Raw genomic sequence first — 11971 nt, forward strand, 5'->3', positions numbered from 1 at the left:
GGACTGTGAACCACAAGGTCAGGGGTTTGAGTCCACCAGCCGCTCTGAGGGAGAAAGATGAGGCTTTCTGCTCCTGCAAACATTTAAAGCCTTAGAAACCCTATACAGGGTCGCTATGAGTCAGAACCAACTCGACAGCCCTTAACAACAAGAGCAACAATTATCAGTTCCATTTTACTTCTCAACGCTCATTCCCCAGACTGCTATAGATAGTCCTCGCAGTTTTGGTTTTATAAGAAAATCAACGCAATTAGTTTAGAATGGTCTGTCTAAATGAGGGATCCACTGAATTCTTCAAGAGGTTCAGGGACCTGGTGAACTCTGGTGAGAAAAAATTTGCATCTTTATTGTTGTTAACCTCTAACTGAAATATAATATTTCCCTGAGTTATAAACGTAGACAAAAAACCGCCTAGTGGTATGAGCAGTACTTGTGGCTTTATTGCCAATAGAAATTATGCACAAGCTCGTTTCATACTACATTTGTTGCACATTCCTTAAAATACCATTGAAACTCATTATTATGTTGAAAATTTACTTATTAGACTTATTAATCATCCGGTTACTATAGAAGTGCCTACAGGACTACAACACATCCAATTTTTATTGTTTTGATGAGGATAGTTCAGTATTATGGGTTTCCTCCATCATCCTATTTATTGTCTTTTGCCCTGGTGTGGTGTTGCAGGATCATGCGCTGGACTGCAAGGTCAGTTTGAACTGCAAGGTTGGTGGTTCAAACCCACCAGCTGCTCCTCAGAAGCCTTATATAGGATCACTATCCGTTGGAATCAACTCAATGGCACTTAACAATAACAACATTATTAGAGTAGGAGCTCTGGTGTGGTGCTTTAGGATAAGCACTGGACTGCTAACTGAAAACTAAGCTGTTCAAACCCACCAGTCATTCTTCAGAAATCCTATACAGGGTCACTATAAGCTGGAACCAATGTGATGGCACTTAATAATTATTGCAATGAGTTATAGGGAATATCCTATGTCCATCCACTTTACCATGGCACAAAAATATTTAAGACTCCCTGGTCTAAATGAGGATGCCTGGGGTGTCACAAATGTTGAAGGTTTGAATCCATCCAGAGGAGCTTTGGAAGAAAGGCTTGGCAATCTACTCCTGAAGAATCGGACATTAAAAACCCTATAGAGCATAGTTTGACTCTGACACACATGGAATTGCCAGGAGTCAGAACCAACTCAATGCCAACTGGTGAATTGGTTGGTTTAAATGAACTGGAACTGAACAGTTTTATGTTGGATTTTATTTTGCCTCTACTGTTCTTCTCAGTGGTGTCTTTCAAGTTGAGTAGAGATTTAACTGAACTTTCAGACAATGGATGTTAATCAGATGAAGCAGTTTCTCAAAATCAGCGAGTCCTGTGACCACAGCTCTCTCTGAGCATCTCTGTAGTGTTTCAGCTCAGTCTCCCCTCCCACATCATGACTCAGAGCTGGCTGGGTGAACCGCATTCTTCTCAGGTTAGACTCAGAGTGCCACTGTGATTGGGCAGGATAAAATCTGTTCCATAAAACAATCTGCTCCAGAGCCCCGTGTAAGTAACAAGAGGTTCCGACGTGAAGCGTGGATCTTCACATGCAAACCCTGGGCGCAACACATAGATGTTCGCTTGATGTGTCTCAGACCCCGTCTGGTGTTTTAAGCAGTTTAGAATAACTCGTTGCCAGTCTCCGCTCTCAGTTACGTTTCTGGCCAGCTTCGGTGTCCTAATAGGTGCTCCCAGCTAATGAAACACTGAGTGTCAGCACCTTGTGCATCGAGAAGAAGAGGCACAGGCTGGGGAACTCCAGCACGTGTACCTGTTGTCTGCAGAAAGCCAGCTGTCCACCATGTTTCCACCATGTCTGCAGCTTCCCTTGGCAAACCCGATGTTAAGATCCAGGGCTTTCCTCCCTTTAGGCTGCTGGCAGGACCCCACCCGGTGATGCCTTTTAGAAAGGCCAGAACATATTAAACGTCCAGCGGAGAAGAATGTGTGCTGACAAAATGGCCTGAGCCCATTTTTCAAAGTAGAAATTGAAGCTGTGATCTTGGAAGATACAGACACGGATCACGGGAAGAAAGTAATGAAAGGGCACACTCGGTCTCTTGCTGCAGCTCCTCTTTTCTTTCCAAAAGAACTAAATACCAGAACACAATCTAAGAAAATGGCTCAGTTTCATAGGCCCCAACTACCTAAGTGATAGAACTCTAAGATGCATGTCCTTTGTAAGAAAGAGGTAGCAAAAGAATCCCTGGTTTTTCTATTTAAGTGGCCGTCTCTCTAAAAAAGTTGGAGAGAAAAATAATTTTAGAGTTTTTATTTTTGTCTATGTTGTTGTTAGGTGCCATTGAGTTGGTACCAACTCCTAGCGACATTTTGCACAGCAGAACGAAACACTGTCCGATCCTGGGCCAACCTCATTACTATTGCCATGATTGAGTCCATCAACGCTGCCACTTGGCCAATCTATTTTGTTGGGGGTCTTCCTCTTTTTCTCTGACCCTCCACCTTACTGAACATGATATCCTTCTCCAGTGACTGGTCCCTCCTGACAATATGTCTGAAGTATGAGAGACTTAAATTTGGCCATCTTGACCTCCAAGGAGCACTCTGGCTGCACCTCTTCCAAAACGGATCTATTGGTTGTTTTGGCAGCCCATGGCACTTTCAACATTCTCCTCCAACACCATAACTCAAAAGCATCAATTCTTCTAGAGTCTTCCTTATTCACTGTCCAGCTTTCGCATGCATATGAGGTTATTGAAAATACCATGGCTTGGGTCAGGTGCACCTTAGTCCTCAAGCTGACATCTTTGCTCTTCAACACTTGAAAAAGGTCTTGTGCAGCTGATTTGCCTAATGCAATATGTCATCTGATTTCTTGACTGCTGCTTCCACGAGTGTTGATAGTTGACCCAAGAAGAATGAAGTCCTTGACAACTTCAATCTTTTCTCCATTGATAAGAATGTCGTTTATTGGTCCAGTGGTGAGGATTTTTGTTTTCTTTACATTGAGATGCAATCCATACCAAAGGCTGTGCTCTTTGATCTCCATCGGTAAATGTTTTAAGTCCTCTTCATTTTCAGAAAGCAAGGTTGTATCATCTGCATATCACAGGCTGTTAATGAGTCTTCCTCTAATCCTGATGCCACATTTTTCTTCATATAACCCAGGTTTTCAGATTATTTTATCAGCATAGAGGTTGAATAAGTTATGGTGAAAGAATACAACCTTGTTTCACACCTTTCTTAATTTTAAACCATTCAGTGTTCCCATGTTCTTTTCAAACAACTGCCTCTTGGTCCAGGTACAGATTCCTCATGAGCACAATTAAGTGTTCTGGAATACTCATACTTCACAATGTTGTCCATAGCTTGTCTTGATCCACACAATTGAAAGCCTTTGCATAGTCAATAAAGCATAGGTAAACATCTTTCTGATGTTCTCTGCTTTCAGCCAAGATCCATCGGACATCAGCAATGATATCCCTCATTGTCTATGGACAGCTTAAATAATCTTCAGTTCTTCTTTTTTCATTTACCTAGGTTGTTATTGCATAGAGTGACAAAAGTAGCTGTTCTTTACATTGCTGCAGAGTGGATTCTCACTCATGATTGTTACAAAATCATAGAAAACTTTATTAAACAAAAATAGCAAAATGTGAAGCAATTGTTTCTCCACATATAGCTTCCATCTAAATCTAAAGGTAGTGTGTTCCTCTCTCTTACCCTTGCCCTCAAATTCTACACTCTTGGAATTACATTATGTCAAAATGGCAGTGTTGGCATTCTTAGAAGACTCAAATCATGTTCCTTTTCAATGTTCTTTGTGTTTGGGGAGCAAAAAGAACTTTAAAGGGCCAAGATCAGGACTATAGGGTGGATGTGGTAAGATTCTAATAGGATCAAAGAATGAGCAGGTGCATTTTCGTGATGGAAAACTATTCCCTGGTGTTACTTTCCTGGCCTTGGTCTTACCAATGCAGTTTCCCAGTTTCTTCAAACCTCTTTGTAATAAGTCCCCCCTGATCATCTTGTGTCCTTTGAGAAAATCTATCAAGATGACCCTTTGGAATTTGAAAAAAACAAAAACAATGGTCTCCATAACCTTCAGAGCTGACTTTTCCATCTTGAACCGAACTGGCCCTGCAGATTCCCTGGGAAACCACTGTTTTGATTAGACCTGTGTTTTGAAGGCTCTCTAATCAGACTAATAAAACCACTGAATGACCGAGAGAACGTATCTGTAGCCATCCACAAATGTTTAAACACATGTGTTTGTAATAAACTTGGGCATGTACAAACTGGAACCTTAGTAGCATTAATCTTCGATGTACTCTCATGCTTGATTTATAATGAAAGAAATAGTATTATGATTTCTTTTTTTACTAGAGATAAAAAAAAAATTATTCAGTAACTGTCAGATCTATACAGGCAGGAGCTTAGATGCTGATAGAATTTACCATGTGCTGTCTTTCACTCATTTATAGTCTAGTTGGAGACCCTCCAGGCTCACCCACACATACAAACTAACCAAGTCTGCCCAGTGACGTCATCCTGTCCTATCCAGGCAAAGCCATCTCTACCTCCCTAACCTTCGCAGAGTCTTTGTTAGCTAGCACACTCTGATAATATCACCAGCCCTTGATGACTGGCTTCACATGGAATGCCTACAACATTAGTCCATAGTGGACATTGGTTACCAGTGAGTAAATTTCAGCTTTGGGCTATAGTTTTGCTTTTTTGTTTTCTATGTATTCTAGTCTCAGTTCTTGATCTAGACCTTAAACAACCCGAGGGCAGCATCTATGTCTTATAAGCTTTAAAAAGTTTCTCTCACTTTGGACTTTACTCATCGTGTTGGGAGATGCTTCCATTTCATGGCGATCCCATGCACAGTGTAGGAAACCACTGTCCAGTCCTGCTCTATCTGTCTTACACAGCAGGAAACCAGACCATTGTGATCCTCAGGATTTGAACTGGTTGATTTTTAAAAGGGGCTCACTAGACCTTTTTTCTCCTGTCTTTGTCTGAAACCCCACACGAGTCTCTGCTCACAGACAGATGGTGGCTGTGCACGGGTTGAATTAGGAGATGGCTTCTACCTTGGAGACACTCTCTTAGAGATCTGGAGCTGCTGCAACAGAAATACCTTTCGGCCACCAGTGGATGGCTTTAACAAACAGAAATCTATTTTCTCACAACAAGTTTGTTGTTGTTCAGTTGTTAAGTGCTGTTGAGTTGATTCTGGCTCTTAGCAACCCTATATAGGGTTTCTGAAGTTACAAATCTTTGGTGGGAGCAGAAAGCCCTATCGTTCTCCTATGGAGTGGCTGGTGGGCTTGAACTGCCAGCCCTGTGTTTTGCAGTTCAGTACATATCTACAAAGTCACCACACTGCCTTCTCACAGTTTGTTGTTAAGTGCTGTTGAGTCGGGTTCTGACCTATAGTGACCCTGTATAGGACTTCCAAGGAGAAGGTGGTGAACTTGAACCACAGGCCTCCCGGTTCAAATGGCTTTTGCAGTCCAGCGCATTAATGACCAACACCACCTCAGGACTCCTGTGTAAATCTCACTGTTTAGGAGTCTAGTAGTGTGAATTCAGAGCTCCAGGGGAAGGCTTTCTCTTAAGCTCTGAAGGAAGGTCTGTCATTGTAGCTTCCTGGTTCTTTGGGGATCTCCATGTGTTTGGTATCTGTCTTAATCCCATCTCTTCTCATCTGTATCTCAAACAAGATTGACTCAAGATACCCCCTACATGAATCCTGGTCTCACTGGCATAACAAGGACATCCTATTCCTAAATGGGATTATAATCACAGGCATAGAGTTTAGGATTGAAAACACATTCTGGGGGAGACACAATTCAACCCATAATGGAATCTCAAAGAAATGGACTCAGAAAACCACGGCAGTGTGTCAGCTCTGTGAATCTGTGTGTGCGACAAAAACAAATGGCTTAAAGCAACCGGGCACAGTATTGCTTGACCTATTCAATACCCAAACAACCCATTTGATGTTTTTGTTTGTTTTTAAATACAAAATGGACTAAATTACCCAATTGTTTTGTTTGTGTAGGCAGACCCTGGGGTCTATTGATGAACCCATATTTCATACTCAGCCTTGGAAGCAGGCATCATCCACCAATTTGAAATAACTTAATGAAGTATTGATTGTGCCTGTTCAGCACGCTGAGAATCGGCCACCAGGATGGTGGGAGGCAACCTGGTCAGGGCGAGGGGAGGGAGAAAGGTGGAGTCTCCATGGAGAACAGTGGATGGGTTCCTGACGATGTGATGATTTGGATCAGGTGCTGCAGAATTGGAGCGATGAATTATTTACTTGGACAAGGAAAATACGAGTTCATTTTGCTCATTTGGAATTCTGAATTGGAACCAAATCACATGCAGGGCAGGGAACATAAAAAACAAAAAACACGCACACGCAGATCCTAGCTCAGAGATGAATTATATTGGTGAGCTATTATTCAAAGCCAATTTTTAGTTGTTCAAACCAGAAGAAGTGGAGAAAATCGTGGAGTAGAAATAAGACTCTAGGGAAAGGAAATAAAGGAAGTGCCCCGATTGCATGTTTCCTAAATACTCCCTGGTGGTTTTTAATGAACTACATTATTGTGTCTGGGTGCTGGGGCTGGATGGAAGTCAGCCATAAATTAATGAGATGGAGGGAATTCGAATGAAGTGCCTGTAGAGGCTGGCCAGCTAGGAAACTCTGCTCCTCCTCTTCCATTTGGCTGGATTCGGACTACACACCTGAACAGCTGGGCTTTGGAGTGCTAGCTCAAAGTTACTCACTTTTGCAAGAACATTTTCAAATCACTGGTCCAACAGGTATTCTAATCAGGAAAATTTACATCGTTAAGGCACATGTGCCTAAACCATTTCTCAACTCCTTTTCTCAGGATCCCCATCACCCGTCATTAAGGCAACAAGGCCATTGATTATTTGTCTGAATGAAATCAACTTGGTGTTCTCCCACGAATGTAGAGCGCCTCTATTACAAAACAGGTTGCAGCTGTAAAAGATGCCTCAGCTAGCCACCAGAGGAAATGGGCTCGAGGCAAAGCAGCATACATTTGTGGCCATGAAGAACACTTTCTCTGGCGAATTGGTGAATTGCATCTGGAGAGGCCTCCTGGGATGAGAAAATGATCAGGAGGAAAACAACCAGCCAACCACTCCTAGCCAGTGTTGCCATCTGCCCCCTGGATGGAGCAAAGAGCTGATGTATTCAGCTGCTAACCACAATGAGGGAAGTTCGAATCTACCTGGAAGTACCTCAAAAGAAAGGCCTGTCATTCTACTGAAATAATCAGCCACTGAAAACTGTAGGTTGTTGGTGGTGGTGGTTATAGTTCTGTGACATGAGGTTGGTTCCGACTCATAGTGACCCTGTACAGGGTTTCTGAAGCTGTACATCTTTATGGGAGCAGAAAGCCTCATCTTTCTCCCGCGGAACAGCTGGTAGTTTCGAACTGCTGACCTTGCGGTTCGCAGCCTGATTCGTTCGCAGCTACCAGAGGCTGTTGTTGCCAGGTGCCGTCAAATCAGTACTGGCTCTTGGCAACCTTATGAACAACAGAAAAAACCACCACCTGGTCCTGGACCAGCCTCACAATTGTTGCCACGCTTGAGCCCATTGATGCTCTTGGCCAATCCATCTTGCTAGGGGTGGAGGTGGGGGTGGGGGTGCTGCCTTCCTCTTTTTTGATGACCCTCCACCTTACCAGACATATCCTTCTCCAAGGACTGGTCCTTCCTGACAATATGTTGGAAGTATGAGGGACTGAGTCTGGCCATCCTGGCTGAAAACTCTATGGAGCACAATTGCACTGATAAACATCAGCACCGTGAGCTGGAATCAGCTCCATGGCAACTTGGTTTTACCTAAGGAGATGTCTTCTTAGGACCCTCCAGCTCTCAGGTGCCTGTTGTTGTTGTTAGGCGTCGTCAAGATGGTGCCGACCCACAGCAGCCCTCTGTACAACAGAACAAAACACTGCCTGGTCCTGCGCCATCCTCACATTTGATGCTACACTTGAGCCCATTTCTGCTGCCACTATGCTAGTCCATCTCATTGGGGTCTCCCTCTCCTTCACTGACCCTCCACTTTACCAAGCATGATGTTCTTCTCCAGGGACTGGCCCCTTCTGATAACATGTCCCAAGTATAAGAGACAATGTCTGTTCATCTTGGCTTTCAAGGAGCACTCTGGTTGTACTTCCTCCAACACAAAATTGTTTGTACTTTAATATTTTTCTCCCACACCATAATTCAAATGCATCAATTCTTCTACAGTCTTCCTTGATCACTGTCCAGCTCTGACACATGTGAGAGACTATTGAAAATACCATGGCATGGGTCAAGCACACTTTAGTCTTCAAACTGACATCTTTGCTCTTGGACACTTTAAAGAGGTCTTGTGCAGCAGATTTGCCTAATACAATATGTTTGATTTCTCAGGTACCTACTTGAATTTAAATTTAACTAAGCTTTTTCCTTTCTGACAGATTCTTCTAAAGCAGTGGTTCTTAACTTGGGGCCTCAGTGATTTTGCCTCTCAGGGGATATGTGGCAATGTCTGGAGGCACTTCTGTTAGCTTTAACCTCGGGAAAGGGGATGCTGTTGGCACTGAGCAGGATCAGGGAAGAATCCTCCACACCAAAGAATGGTCTGGCTCCAAATGTCAATGGTGCCAAGGGTGAGGAAGCCTGGGAGAAAGGGTCACTGTGATGGACACGGAAGAACGAATGAGACATTAGGAGAGACGTAAGGTGCAGAAGACCCAGCAGTGAGGAGAGGCAAGGCTTCTCCAGATGGCTTCATGCTCTTGTCAGGTGTGTGTGGTTTGGAATCTGCTTGGCTCTTTGCCCAGAACCCTGGGCTGTAACTGATTTGCATATAATGATATGTTTACATAAAATATGTAGTTACAATCAATACAACGGTGGCTATATGTTTTGTTGTTGGTGGTGTTTTAATGTATTGCTCTCATTGCCAGAAAATTACCATTTACTGAGTACCTACTTGGTCTTGGAACTGTTCAATATTAGCTATTCACATTTGGGATTTTTGTTTTGTTGTGGTTGTAAATCAAAACATCAGCTATTCTTATGAGGACAGATTAATTGTTTCAGAAACAGAAGGAAGTTTGTTTCAGGTCCCTTGCTGCTTTTCCAAATGTAGAAGTAAATTAGCACATGGGAGTTATAATTTGGGATGAAACTACAGCAGGGATTAGGCACACACGACACTAGGCTTTGTGTGTTCAAAATATTAGCAAGCTCAAGGAGTTGAAAGGGTTTTGCATGCTGCAGCCTTATGTTGTTTGGGAGCAGATTATCCAGTAATCAAAGTAAGCATGGACTTCCTTGTGCCTATTTACTAATCTGTAGTGAACATTTTCATATGGATTTTACAAGGTCTTTGATGGATTAGTAATATTCTTATGAATTCCAGAGTTAGCCCACCTGTTCCTGGCCCAGTAAGCTCCTTCCCTTGCTCCATCAGAATGACCAGTTGTTATGTGCGGTCGAGTTGATTCTGACCCATAGCAACCCTGTATAGGGTTTCCAAGGAGCAGCTGGTGAGCTTGAACCATCGACCTTGAAGTTCAAATGACTTTGCAGTCTGACGCATTAGCCCACAGCGCCACACCAGGACTCCAGAATGGCCAATAGAAGGTGGTTACCTCTTGGAAGGAGCCTCTTCTCCGGACATCACCAATCAGATGGTCACTGTCCCCAGTGAGCTTCAAGGGAAGAGCGCAGGTGTTCCCCAACAACTCATCATTTTGTGCAGTTGCTGCATATTTCTTGCCCTCTTCCAGACATAAGTACTCCTAGTGTGGCACTGTGGATCAGCACTGGACTGCGAAGCACAAGGTCAACATTTAAAACCCACCAGCTGCTCCTCAGAAACCCTATACAGGGTTGCTATGGAAGCAGCCGTCAAGAAATCAAATGACGTATTACATTAGGCAAATCTGCTGCACAAGACCTTTAAAAGTGTTAAAGAGCAAAGATGTCAGCTTAAGGACTAAGGTGCACCTGACCCAAGCCATGGTATTTTCAATAACCTCATATGCATGCGAAAGCTAGACAGTGAATAAGGAAGATCGTAGAAGAATTGATACATTCGAGTTGTGGTGTTGGAGGAGAATATTGAAAGTGCCATGGGCTGCCAAAAGAACCAAAAGATCTGTGTTGGAAGAAGTGCAGCCAGTGTGCTTGTTGGGGGCCAGGATGACTAAATTTTGCCTGTCATACTTAGGACATATTATCAGGAGGGACCAGTCGCTGGAGAAGTATATCATGTTTGTTAAAGTGGAGGGTCAGAGAAAAGGAGGAAGACCCCAACGAGATGGATTGGCATAGTGGTGGAAGCGATGGACTCAAATATAGCAAGGATTGTGAGGTTGGCCCAGGACCGGCCAGTGTTTTGTTTTATTGTGCATAGGGTCACTATGAGTTGGTATCGACTCGATAGCACCTAACAACAACTTGAGTTGGAACCGATTGGATGCCACTTAACAACACAACAACCCAGGCATAAGGACTTAGAAGACATAGAAACAGAAGACTTTGCACATTTAAATGAATGTCAGATTTAAAAACTACACAGGTGGGGAAATAGCTTGGATGACTTATTCCAAAAAATGAAAATGTCCTTCAGGGTCACCAAAAGCAGAAATGGAATCAATCAGAGGGGAAACTGATCATAATCCAGTGAATTTCTTTGAGCAGCTCAGACATCCCTTGTTATCCAAAAGTAGAGCCTTCTTATGAAACCATTCATATGCCAAAAATGGTGTAAAGCAAAGAATTATTGATATCCCAGCACAGCCACTGAGCTGATTCGGACTTAGAGCAACCATACAGCACAAAGTAAAACAGCTCCCTATGGTTTCTGAGATATACATTTTTATGGGAGCAGAAAACCTCATCTTTCTCCCCATCTGTCATCACTGGAGTGGCTGGTGAGTTCCAACTGCTGACCTAAGGTTTGAAGCCCAACTTGGAACCCACTATGCCACCAGCGCTCCTTACTATATGGGAAAAACATGTTGTCTTGAGCATTTCTAATCCCTGGTGGACTCTTGGTGTAGCACTGTACGGATGTGGGTCTTTTGTTAAAACAAAGTGGCGTGGGAGCAAACTTTCAAAAAGTAGGAGACACCTTTATCTCTCATGGCCAATTGATGAGAGTCAGACATGTTTATGAAGAGCTCAACTTCTTCTGGGAGGAAGTGCTTCTGGTGAAAAGCCCAGAAACGGGCAGAAGAGAAACGATTCCAAGGGGAAGTTGCTGGCACTGTGTCAGGTCCTAGGAGGGAGCTGTTCTTTGGCTTTACTTTCCTAACTTTCCTTATCTTGGCTCTTCAAGAAGTTCTGTGACTTTTCCATCAAATATTCTATACATTTTTAATGCTTTGAAATATTCACAGTGCTTACCTTTGGGAAAGATTGGAAGCCCTAGTCTTCAGGAGGAGGCGTGGCCCACTGTGTCTTGTCAGCTGATTACATACACCTGCAGGAATGGCAATGCAGGAAAATGCACTTGATTGCAAAGTCGGTTTGAACCGAAAGATTAGCGGTTCAAACTCACCAGCTGCTTCTCAGAAACCTTATACAGAAAGACTTGTTGTTATTAAGTGCTGTTGAGTCATTTTGACCCACAGTGGCCCTGGATAGGGTTTGCAACGAGCAGCTGGTGAGCTTGAACTACCAACCTTGCAGTTCAAATGACTTTCCAGTCTGACACATTAGCCCATATTGCCACACCAAGACTTCCTACAGCAGGAATGGGGAACCATTTATAACATAATTTGTTGTTGTTGTTGTTGTTGTCAGGTGCCATCGAGTCGGAACCGACTCATAGCGACCCCATGCACAGCAGAGCGAAACAATGTTCGATCCTGGGCCAACCTCACC

This window comes from Chrysochloris asiatica, unplaced genomic scaffold (assembly GCF_000296735.1).
Source record: "Chrysochloris asiatica unplaced genomic scaffold, ChrAsi1.0 scaffold00278, whole genome shotgun sequence".
NCBI lineage: Eukaryota > Metazoa > Chordata > Mammalia > Afrosoricida > Chrysochloridae > Chrysochloris > Chrysochloris asiatica.